The 12104-nt window shown below is 44.0% G+C and overlaps 1 pseudogene across 1 annotated transcript; it reads right to left on the bottom strand.

Moving 5' to 3' along the window:
• Positions 1-411: 411 nt before the first annotated feature.
• On the bottom strand, positions 412-10932 carry LOC144577571 (testis-specific protein LINC02914-like; annotated as a pseudogene). The gene is made up of 4 exons (XR_013521746.1): positions 10694-10932; positions 2628-2865; positions 1401-1609; positions 412-697 (listed from the first exon to the last, which is right to left on the bottom strand). The product of XR_013521746.1 is annotated as a testis-specific protein LINC02914-like (transcript).
• Positions 10933-12104: the final 1172 nt, after the last annotated feature.

Genomic DNA, 12104 nt, shown 5'->3' with positions numbered 1-12104 from the left:
GCGAGCCTTAGAAAAAGGCAAAGTTGGGCAATTCCTGGGAGGTGAGGTCTGGAATTTTATGTTTTTAACAAGTTCCACAAGTGCATGTAAGCACAGCAAACTCAGAGAGCTGTTGCCATGAGTGCTTGGCCCACAGGACAGTGTTTATAACTTCTCTGGACTTAGGGGTGCTGCAGGAGGGAAAGCCTGCACCCGGCGTGAGCTCTCAGAATGTCCTGGGAACCTTCTGCACCTTCAGATTCTCTGTTATTACTGCATGGTTTGGACTTCCAGCTGTCTCATGATAACTCAACAAACACGTATTTCACGAAATGTGAAGGGTTTTCTGGATGTGTCTGCATGAGCGTCCTTCTTCCTTCCTATCCTCGGGGGGTCTGCCACTTAGATTCCTCTGCTTGGGCATTCCTCTGACACATGCATAAGCCTCACTGACAATAATACCCCCCTCCCCAAAGTTATGGGTCTTGAGGAGGCAAATGTAAAAGACCAGCCTTTCTCTCTATGAAATCTGACTTGCTTTCAAGAATAGTTATGTCTGTGACATCTTTTCTACTGTTCCTTTGAACAGCTGCTTAAATCTTGGTTTAGCACAAAATGCCGAGATGGTCAAAGCAGATATCATTTGACCCTGGAGAAGTTCTTCACTTCCTCTGGCATTCTGATTTCTCTTCTGTACAGAAACAGGTAGAACACTCACCTGGAAGGGATTGAAATGTGCCAAGGTGCTGGATACAGGGAAGGCTCTCACGGCTGTTCACCGCCCTCCCCGCCTCCCTCTCTGCCAAATGCACTTCACCTCCAGTACCCGTAGGGGCCAGCTCCTGTCTGACAGTGACCTCAGTCCTGCCCCCAGGTATGTGCTACTGTCATCTCTGAACCAGGCGGAAGCACTCCTGGTGATGGTAAATTGCTCTATCAAATGCTTGTCTCATATTATCCTCTTGAAGATTGAAAGGACATGCAGCTTCATTTTCCATAGAGGAAATCTAGAAACATAGAATTGTCCATTTTTTTTTCTATGATCAATCAGTGATTTATCAGGATTCAGGTCGTGGCTCTGCTTCTTACTAGCTGTGTGACGTGGGGCAAGAACCCCAATAACATCCCCGCAAATGTCAATCATGGTGTCAGGCGCTGGTTGGGGTGTTTGGCTGACTCTTCCCCTTTCCCTTGCTTTGCGATTAAGTCTTGATTTTTATAGGGGTGGAAACAGAGGCTGGGTGGAGTAAGCCAGTTGTCCAAGCCTCCACTCCTGGGAAATGGCTGTGCGACAGCAGAGTTGGCAAGTCACTGTCACTTTCTACCACAGTTGTTGCCTTTCTAAGCCATAGTTAGAGTTAGCCCTACATGGCAATACAGTGAAATTTTAATAAGCAATGCAATGCATGGGAAATACTTACCACAGCCTCTGGCCTTGGTGAGTGTCAGGGCATGCAGCTTGTTATGTCTTAGGCTCTGCAGGTGCTGTGAACTTGACTGGACATTTCCCTTCACTAAGGTGGTCCACTGGCAAAAGTGTGAGCATCAGCTTTGTCCCCTGCTTGTGTGGCCTGGCAGCATCTCTCACGGCCTTCAGCCTTGCCCTAGGCTCTTTCCGATGTACCCAATCCTACTGGAAGCAATTGATTAAGTGGCTCCCACATCTGGTCATGGGCCTTGCCTCCAAGAAAGGCGTGGAGGGGGTGCTCAGTGAGGAGCTAGTGTTGGGCTGGGCCCCCCAGCCTGTTGTGGGCACTGTGGAGGGAGCAGCTCCTCCAGGGGCCCCTCACCCGCTGCATCTCCCCACCAGGCCCTAGCTTGTGCAGCTTCCTCGCATCATGGGCTCTCCATCTTCCTTCTCCATCTCAGCCTGGGCCCTCCCTGCTCCCCACATAGGGTAATTTGGCAGCCTTCTGAATGGCTCCCCATAACCAGGCAGCACATGACAGCCAGTGGTCAAATCCAGCCCTTAGACTATTTTCATAGCCCTCAAGCTAAGAATATTTCTATGTTTCTAAAGAGTTGTTAAATCCAACCACATGACAAAAATAAAGAAGAATATGCAACAACGACCGCAAAGCCCTTTGCAGACACTGTTTGCAGACACTGTTTGCAGATGCCTGCTCTAGACTGTTCTTCACACTGACCTTCTCGCCCAGCCCCAAGGTTTCACCCCGACCCCACTCAAGGTCTCACATCCTGTCTCTGCACTGTTTAAAAATCTTTAAACCACCCTGTGTGCAAAAAACGCACCTTGGAGGAAGTCTAAGAAGATCTGGATTCAAATCCCGACTCTCATACTTATTAGCTGTATGGCCCTCTTGACCCTCAGTCTCTTCCTCTGTGCAATAGAGTAACAGGGCAAAACCAGGAGGTTAGTTGGGGACCTGATGACTTTGAGGTGTGAAAATACACTCTGAGCTACACAGAGCTATTCACAATATGAAATTTCATCATAACTGTTTTGTCCATGGGGAGTGTCCACACCCCAGAGCCTGCTTAGACTCTGTCTGCAGCTGAGGCCCAGTTTCTTTCCAACCTCATTCCTTGTGACTTTCCACATCCCACCCCACATGTCACATGGCTTTGCTCTCACCCCACCTTGGTTGAAATGCCCTTCCCAGTTCCCTCTTGCATTTGAGCCCTACCTGGTCTTCAGAGTTCACGCCCAGCTCGGTGGCAGGCGCCTCTGATGTGTGGATCCTGGAATTTACGTGGGGACATTTGGAGACGTGGAGATGGGAGGAGTCTTCAGTACTCAGAGCGCTTGTTCTCCAGCCCGAGAACGCATTAACCATTTCAATCTGTGCGCTGGTCTTAAATCTTCTCCTCCCTCTCTTTTCTTTCTCTTCTGTTTCTTTCCAACACTCCAACATGAAACAGTGCCTGCTGAGCAATAAAAATACTTTGGCTGCTTCCCTTTTAAAAGTGTTCTCAAAATACACAGAGACATCCACATGCACACATGGCAGGCTCTGACGATTGCCTTCCAGGTGACGGAAACAAACCCTGAGCTCATGCTCCTCTTTGGGACCAGCGCGGGCAACTCCGGGCCCCGCCTTCCAGACAGACACCTAGTTAAGAGGCAGCAGCATTCGATATGGAGCAAAAGTTTGCTGTCTTTGCTGACCATTCTCAATACTACAGAACTCTCAACTATTTGTAGAAACTGGAAGAAGCAAGGTGATGTAAATAAAGGTAGAATATGATTCACGCGCTTTTGTGTTTTAAGATCTGCTCAAGGACATAAAAATTTTTGAAACTCTTGCCTTTTTTAAACCCTAGTTTTCTTGCCTGAACTCGAATAAACTTGTGTTTCACCCAAAGAAAGGCATTGTGGGGTCCTGCAAAATCATTAGATGAGGAGCCAGCACGATGAGGTTCTCATTGTCACCTGTCACCACCTCTAACAAGTCCCAGGTTGTCTCTGAACTTCAGTCACTTTACCCAAAATTTAGGGGCTTTAATTAAGTGACCCGTGAGATAACTTCTAGCTATAAAAGTCTGTGGTAGAACAGCTAGAATTCTTAGTATGATTTAAGGCATAATATGGGTTTAGGAACAGCATTTCTTTTATCACTGATAGTTATAACTTTGCAGGATAATGCCTACAGTCCTCATTCCATAGACCCCTTTTATTTTGGCTTTTTTTTTTTTTTTGAAACAGAGTCTCACTCTGTCACCCAGGCTGGACTGCAGAGGTATGGTTTTGGCTCACTGCAACCTCTGGCCCGGGTTTCACTTAGTTTTGTGTGTCAGCCTCCCAAGTAGCTGGGATTACAGGCATGCACCACCATGCGCAGCGGTTTCTTTGGCACTTTTAGTAGAGATGGGGTTTCGCTATATTGGCCAGCCTGGTCTCGAATTCTTGGCCTGACGTGATCTACCTGCTTCCCAAAGTGCTAGGATTACAGGCATGAGCCACCACACCCAGCTGACTCTTTCTAAATAAAGTTATTATTATCAATATTAGATACAGTGTCTGGCTCTGTCACCCAGGTTGGAGTATAGTGGCACAATCTTGGCTCATTGCAACCTCTGCCTCTTGGACTCAAGCAGTCCTCCCACCTCAGCCTCCCGACTATCTGGGATTACAGGTGTGTGCCACCACGCCAGGCTAATTTTTGAATATTTTCTTAGAGAAAGCATTTTGCCCTGTTGCCCAGGCTGATCTCCAACTCCCGAGCTTAACGGATCCTCCTGCCTCAGCCTCCCAAAGTGCTGGGATTATAGGCATGACCCATGGCCCTTCGGCCACATTCAATAGCCTCTTTACACTGGGGTGGGTGCTGTGGCTACAGCAAAGGGAAATGTGTATTTATTTGTTCAGTGGTCAAATATTTATGTCATTGTGGTTGGCATCATTCTCCTTTTATGGAAGATAACACGAAGGCTAAGTGAAGTTGGAATTAACATTCACACTCACATCTATAATATGTGCTCATTCTACTTAGCTCATTTTAGGGCCCTAATCTCAATAGGCGTTCCCACAGTAGGCTTTCAACTTATGGATTCTTTAGGCCATTCCTAAATGTAAAACAAGTTCTTATTTACAATGCATTATTAAATAAAGTAAGCTATTATGTTAGTGCAAAAATGATTGTGGTTTTTGCCATTAAAATGCCATGGCATAAACCGCAATCACTTTTGAACTACCCTAATATTTCAGATTGCGATTATTTCAGTATACCACTTATATGATATTTTGGGACTGTCTTTGAGTGAGGTCTATTGCTGGTATTGTGCCCTAGTAAAGCCCCATTTAGAGCTCTTCTGAAATTCAGTCTTTCAGAAAATCAGGACTCTTCAATAAGTCCCCGATTTGCTCTTGCCCAGCATTAGTCACTGTACTAAAGAGGCTTTCACGATCAATGTGTTTTGGAAATACGACTACACAGAGTAAGGTTAGTGCCTTTATAGCAGCACCTCCTGCATCCTGCAATGCATGGATATGTAATCGGAATCTCCATGAGGGTGTTTGTTACCGTTTGCTGCTTTTTCTAAAGTTATTTTACTCTAGAAAGTACTATCATGGAGCATCTAACAGCCCTGGTATTCATGGAAATCTGTGTTGCCCTCAGTTAATCTTAATTTCTCTCATTAACATTGAATCTGTGGGGGTTTGCTGCAATGTAAAAAGGAATAATGACTCTGTGTCATATTTTAGACACTTTATGGATTCCAAAGCATTTATCTCATATGGTTCTTAAAGCCATCATGAGAGATGGATATGATTATTCCATTGTATTCACAAAGCAGTGAGAATTGTAGTTTAAGATGATGCACCCAATAAATACTACAACTTTTCCCCACTTCTCTGAACACATAAGAAGGAGGGGAATGATATTGATAAGCCATACTAAATACACAGCAATGCCCCCAAACAAGAATGGGCAATCTACAGATGCCAGAAAAAGAAATATTTCCTGAAAAGGAGGGTGCTTGGGGTGGTTACTAGGGGCTGAATCACTGGGGTGCAAGCAGGTGCTGGGAAAAGAGCTCAGAGCGATGCACAAGGCTGGGCTGAGGGTTTTGGGTCCTAGGAGGGCCTGGGGACCACATCTGGCAATCTAGGTGTGGCAAAGGACTGCAAACCTGCAGTGGGGACTGGAAATCTACCCCCACCCATTTCTAGAGTCTGCACTGCTCTGTGTCTGTCTACCCAGTGGTGTGGCTGAAGCCCTGGTCTTGGAACTTGAGATGGGCCTTCTGCATGGGGGCACGGTCTGGAACCACCATAAGAGTAGGAGCTGTCTGGAAATAAGTCCATCATGTGGCATTGGGATTGAACTGAGACAGGGGCAGAGCCCATGTATAGAACTGTAATAATGCATCTTGGGGGTTGCTGGAATTCAAAGACAAGAAATCACTCAAGGTGGTGACGACCTCACAACCAAGAATCACACAACCCTGGAGGAAGACAGAGCCCACGTGAGACAAAAACACAGAACAGAGGAACACATACCCTGCAAAAACAAGAGAACTTAGGGAATCTGAAAAGAAATGTGAAACAGTTTTTAATATCCTGAAAGAAAGGAGAGGAAGCAGCCATGACCAGAGGAAAGAAGGCTCTGGAGGGAAAGAAATCTTGAAATAATAACAAGAAGTTTGGGGAAGCAATGATAAATTCCACATGTACCAATACATTTTTGAAAATCACAAAAGCACCTTAAAAGACGTGCTGAACAGATGAAATCTTCAAGACCATAGCAGTACAAAGAGAAAACACACTAGAAAAGGTAGGGGACATAGAAGACAGGTAGCCCTGTGACACAAGTTTAGTGGTAGGAAAAGCAAATGAATAGAAGAAAGCACAAGAGACCCCTACAAATGTGCTGTGTGGATATTCCAAGAACTAACTGACATCATCTAGAAAAACCTCCAAACAAAAAGAGTAAAAAGAAAATCCCACAAGCTGTGAGAGAAGATTAAAACACACACACACACACACACACACACACACACACACACACACACACACGTTTTCTGCAAAGGAAGGAAAATGAACATTAGATGCCAGGAGACTAATTAAGTAATATATTCAAAGAGAAAACAGTTTTCTGTCATAAATACTTTACCAGTTCCAGGTAGTTTTCAAGAATATGTGCAATATAAAATAAAGAAATTTAAAGACATAGGCAAACCGGCCTGTTGACCACAGACCCTTTCTGGTAGAGCCGCTGTCAAACGGGCCAAATCCAGTCACCACCTGTTTTTGTATGGCCTGTGGGTTAAAAACGGATTTAAATTTTTTAATGATTGAAAGGAAATCAAATAACAATTAACATTTTCTGACAAATGAAAGTTATATAAAATTCAAATTTTGGTGTCCGTAAGTAAAGTTCTATTGGCTCATAAGCCTGCCCTCTGGCTTCCCTGTTGCCTGTGGCTACTTTCATGTTACAAGGGCAGAGCTGAGAAGTTGTGACAGACCCCAAATGGTCAGCAAAATGTACACTATTTATTATCTAGCCCTTAACTAGAAAATTGCCGGTCCTGAAGGATATACTTTAGCAAAAACAAATATGAACCCAGGAGAGAGTAATTGGCTTTCTTTTCTCCAATGTATGTTCTTGGCACCATTGTCAAAAATGAGTTCACTGTAAGTGTGTGGATTTGTTTCTAGGTTCTCTAAACATTAGGGAAAATCTCCAGGACATTGGACTGGGCAAAGATTTCTTGAGCAATACCCCACAAGCACAGGTAACCAAAGCAAAAATGGACAAATGGGATCACATCAAGTTAAAAGGCTTCTGCTCAGCAAAGGAACAATCAACAAAGTGAAGAGAAAACCTACAGAATGGAAGAAAATCTTTGCAAACTACTCATCTGGCAAGAGGTTAATCACTAGAATATATAAGGAGCTCAAACAACTCTGTAGGAAAAAAAATCTAATGATCTGATCAAAAAATGGGCAAAAGCTTTGAATAGATATTTCTCAAAAGAAAACATATAAATGGAAAACAGGCATGTGAAAAGGTGCTCGATTCATTGATCATCAGAGAAAAGCAAAGCAAAACAAAACTACAATGAGATATCACCTCACCCCAGATAAAATGGTTTATATCCAAAAGACAGGCAATAACAAATGCTGGTGCAGATGTGGAGAAAAGGGAATCCTCGTACATTCTTGGTGGGAATGTAAATTAGTAAAATCGGTGAGAGTGTAAACTAGTAAAATAGAGCTACCATATGACCCACCAATCCTGCTCCTGGATATAAATCCCCAAAAAGAAAATCAGTAGATGGAACAGATATCCACACTCCCATGATTGTTGTAGCATTGCTTACAGTAGCTAAAATTTGGAAACAATCTAAGTGTTCGTCAACAGATGTATGGATAAAGAAAACGTGGTACGTATACACAATGGAGTACTATTCAGCCATAAAAAATGAATGAGATCCTGTCATTTGCAACAACATGAATGGACTGGAAATCATTAAGTGAAAAAAGCCAGGTACAGAAAAATACACATCACACTCTCCCAATTATTTGTGGGATCTAAAACTCAAAACAATTGAACTGATGGACATAGAGAGTAGAAGGATGGTTACCAGAGGCTGGGAGGGGTAGTAGGGGGTTGGGGATGAGATAGGGATGGTAAGGGGGTACAAAAAGTAGTTAGAACGAATAAGACCTACTGTTTCATAGCATAACAGGGTGACTGCAGTCCCAAATAACTTAATAGTACATTTAAGAATAACTAAAGAGGGTAATTGAATTGTTTATAACACAAAGGATCAATGCTTGATGGGGTGGATACTGCATTCTCCATGATGTGCTTATTTCACGTTGCATGCCTCTTTCAAAACATCTTAAGTATTCCATAAATATATATACTTACTATGTACCCACAAAAAATAAAAATTAAAAAATAAACTTAAAAGCTAAAAGAAAAAAAAGATTTACCTCCCCCCCCCCGGAAGTTTTAGATGCACATCCTCTTTGTCATTTACAAAAACAAGAACTAACCCCAAATATAAACCCAGAGGTGGTCGGGGAATGAAAGCTGACTTGAGACAGATGGTGTGGTGGGCACAGGCTGCTGTTGGAGTCCTAGTTGCCTCCCACCCTCTATCCTGGTCGAGGGCTTGAAGGTGCAGCATTTTCTCACCCAATAGGTGTTTTCTTGCTTTTTGGTTATTTCGTTGTTGTTGATTTTTGGTTGTACTATGACCATGGTTTGCGTGATATCCGTTTTGGGAGGACGGAGGAGGATTTGACTTAGTACAGGATCAACTTTTATAAATCGTCCATGCACACTTGAAAGGAGCATATGTTCCCTATTGGGTGCACACATTCACGTGTCAGTTACACCACCTTCACATCCTGGCATGTGTGCTGTTCACCAGCATCTCAATGGTGATACCCAGTCCTATCATCTCTTGCACTTGTGTTATGACTGTGTTACCATTTTCTGGACCAAGCGTCTTAGAGATCCTTGCTGTACTGGGGTTAGTCCCTTTTTTTTTCTGGTGGTTTTGTCAAGCTCTTGTTTTCTATGCTTTGGGAATTATATTATTAGGTACTAAAAAAAGAAAAACATTATTTCCTCCCAGGACCCACTGACCACTTCTTACTGACATAACCTCTACATTGTTGGAAGGAGCGATGTGCCTCACGTAGAAGTGATATTTCCTCCCAACAAACAGAAAATAGCAAGTGTTTTAAGGATGTGAGGAAAGTGGAGCCCTTGCCATTGCTGATGGGAATATAAACTGGATCCGTTGCCAGCGGAAAACAGTATGGAGGACGTTCCTCAACAAACTAAATATGGGGCCAGGCGCGGTGGCTCACGCCTGTTATCCCAGCACTTTTGGAGGCCGAGGAGGGCGGATTACCTAAGGTTAGGAGTTTGAGATCAGCCTGGCCAACATGGTGAAACCTCATCTCTACTAAAAATACAAAAATTAGCTGGGCATGGTGGCGTACGCCTGTAATCCCAGCTACTTGGGAGGCTGAGGCAGGAGAATTGCTTGGGCCTGAGAGATGGTGGTTGCAGTGACCCAAGATTATGCCACTGCACTCCAGCCTGGCTGAAAGAGCAAGAGTCTGTCTCAAAAAAAAAAAAAAAAAAAAAAAATTAAACACAGAATTACCATATGATCCAGAAATCCTACTATTGGGTCTATATATCCAAAAAATTGAAGATAGCAACTCAAACACCTATTTGTACACCTGTGTTCATAGAAATATTATTCATAGTAGCCAAAATGTAGAAGCACCTAAATATCTGTTTCTAGAAGAGTGAATAAACAAAATGTGACATATGTATTCAATGGAATATTATTCAGCCTTTAAAAAGGAAGAGAATTCTGACATATGTTACAATTTATCAATGAACCTTCAGGACATCAAGCTAAGTGAAACAAGCCAGCCACAAGAAGGAAAATACTATGTGATTCTACTTACACGCAGTACCTAGTGTAATCAAATTCACAGAAACAGAAAGCAGAACAGTGGTTTCTAGGGGCTGGGGAAGGGGGACATGGGGACTCAGTATTTCATAGGCATGGAGTTTCAGTCTGGGATAAGAAAGTTCTGGAGATGGGTAATAGTGATGGCTGTACACCGTTGTGAGTATCCTTAAGACCACTGAATTGTGCGTTTAAAAATAACTAAAATGGTAAATTTGTCCTATGCATATTTTATCACAATACAAAAGTTATTAAAGTTACATTTCCCAAATCTGTGGGCAAAAGTAATCGGATGGGACTTCAGTGAATGGGACAAGTCATTAGGCACTCAGCAGCCTGTTACCATTTCTTTTTCTCTCTCTTGTGTGTGTGCTCTTGGAACGGTGGGGGGTGGGGGTGCGGCTGAGGATGCCCTGTTTCCTCGTGCACACAGCAGGACACCCACAGGCCCACACTTGGCTCAGCAGTCCTGGATCCCACCCTGACGTGAAGGACACATGGAGGGTTGACTCAGATCTGCCTTCCCTTTGTCAGAAATCCTTCATCATGCCCCAATTTCATGATGCGATTTTACAGGAATGTAGCAGGAACAGCAGTGCATTATAGAATTAATTACATTCAGCTTTAAGGCCTGTGACTAATTGATATGCAGCTCTAAGTGTGATGCCCGGAGAGCCAGTATTGCAGCACCGTGTGTGCAGGGCCGGGGTGGAAGAACGACACCCCCGACCCTGGCCATTTCTGCTTACTTACCTCTTCCCTCCCGGACCCTTTCCCACCATCCACTCGTTCTCACCTTCACATTCCTGCTGTCCTCCGCGTTTTGCAGGTGAGGGATCTTTAGCCCAGGGGAGGTGGCGAACAGCCCCAGATGACACACCTCAGAACAGACAGAGCTGAGATGCAGACACAGAGCTGTCAGGCTTTGGATTTCTTTTCTTTCCGGATCTACTCCCCTCATTCAAAGAAAACATCTCCTAGACTCTGTCTCAGGATTCTGCCTGTTTTCCTGAAGAGGACTGCTCGGGAGAGTATGAGGTGATGAGGGATTAAAAGACTGTGTCACTCCAGGGATTTGCACCTTTTTTTTTTCCAGTGGGAATTTGTATATCTGCTCAAAAGCTTCCTGACTGATATAGGTTACAGGCAGCAGGTTTTCCCCATGCTCCCCCAATCAAACCGTTTTTTTCTAATTCCTGGCCAGAAACCCCCCTAAGAGGTTCCAGAATCTACCAAAAGTCAAGGAGCTCTTTTCTGCAATTTTTGGTGCTCCTCAAATCACAAAGCTTTTCTTCTTTTCCTCCTCCCCTTTTCCATTGCCTGGCTGCACCTTAGTTGTCATCTGAAATTCTCTAACCATCTCCATAAATCATGAAATATGCATTGATGGCAGAAAAAAATCTGTTCAAAGCATTGTGCTATTCAACAGGAATCCCGAGATAAAAAAAAAAAAAAAAAAAAAGACAAAGTCTTGATTCTCCAGCAACTCAGTGTGATGTATAAACAGATAGTGATAATTAATATTTATTGGAGGTTTACTATTACACACATTGCCATTTAGTCCTTCACACACTGTACCCTCAATTAATTCTCAAAACAAACAACGATATGAGGAAGGTATTATTATCAGCCCTATTTCAGGGCTGTGAGAGTTGCAGGTGAGAGAGCAGGAGGTAGGGACAGACTCATTCCCTGATCAGCGGATGGCCAAAGCCACACACTTAGTGTGGCCAATAAGGTCACTCGCATTAGGGTGTGATGCTTGCCCTGCTTAACGGACTCTGTGACGGAGGCTGGTATCAACTCTACCAGTGATGTTTTAGGGCAGCCTGCCCAGAGCAGGATACCAGACTCTTGAATAATGAGTCAGAGTTCACCAGGGAGAGTAGGAAGAAGGAGGGAGAAGGGAAAGAGGAGGCAAAGACCTACAATCACTGTGCAGCTTGGCATGTTTGTACAACTACACGTGGTTTAGCATTGCAAAAGCTTATAGCAACTGGGCAGTAGGGAGGAAGGGGCAGGAGCTGAGAGTGGGAAGCCAGTGGGGCCAGGTCATGGGAGGTCCTGCAGGGACTGGGACATCTTCCTATTGGAGACAGGAGACGCAGACGTATTTTGGGCAGGGGTTGGTGTGCTGCATCTGTGGCTCTTTCACCTTGCCAGGCGCATAGTAGGTTTTCAATTCATGTCTGTGAAACAAACCTATT

The sequence above is a fragment of the Callithrix jacchus genome, chromosome 8 (assembly GCF_049354715.1).
Source record: "Callithrix jacchus isolate 240 chromosome 8, calJac240_pri, whole genome shotgun sequence".
Lineage (NCBI taxonomy): Eukaryota > Metazoa > Chordata > Mammalia > Primates > Cebidae > Callithrix > Callithrix jacchus.
The sequence above is the reverse complement of the archived record's forward strand: the minus strand, read 5'-3'. Positions and strand labels throughout refer to the sequence as shown.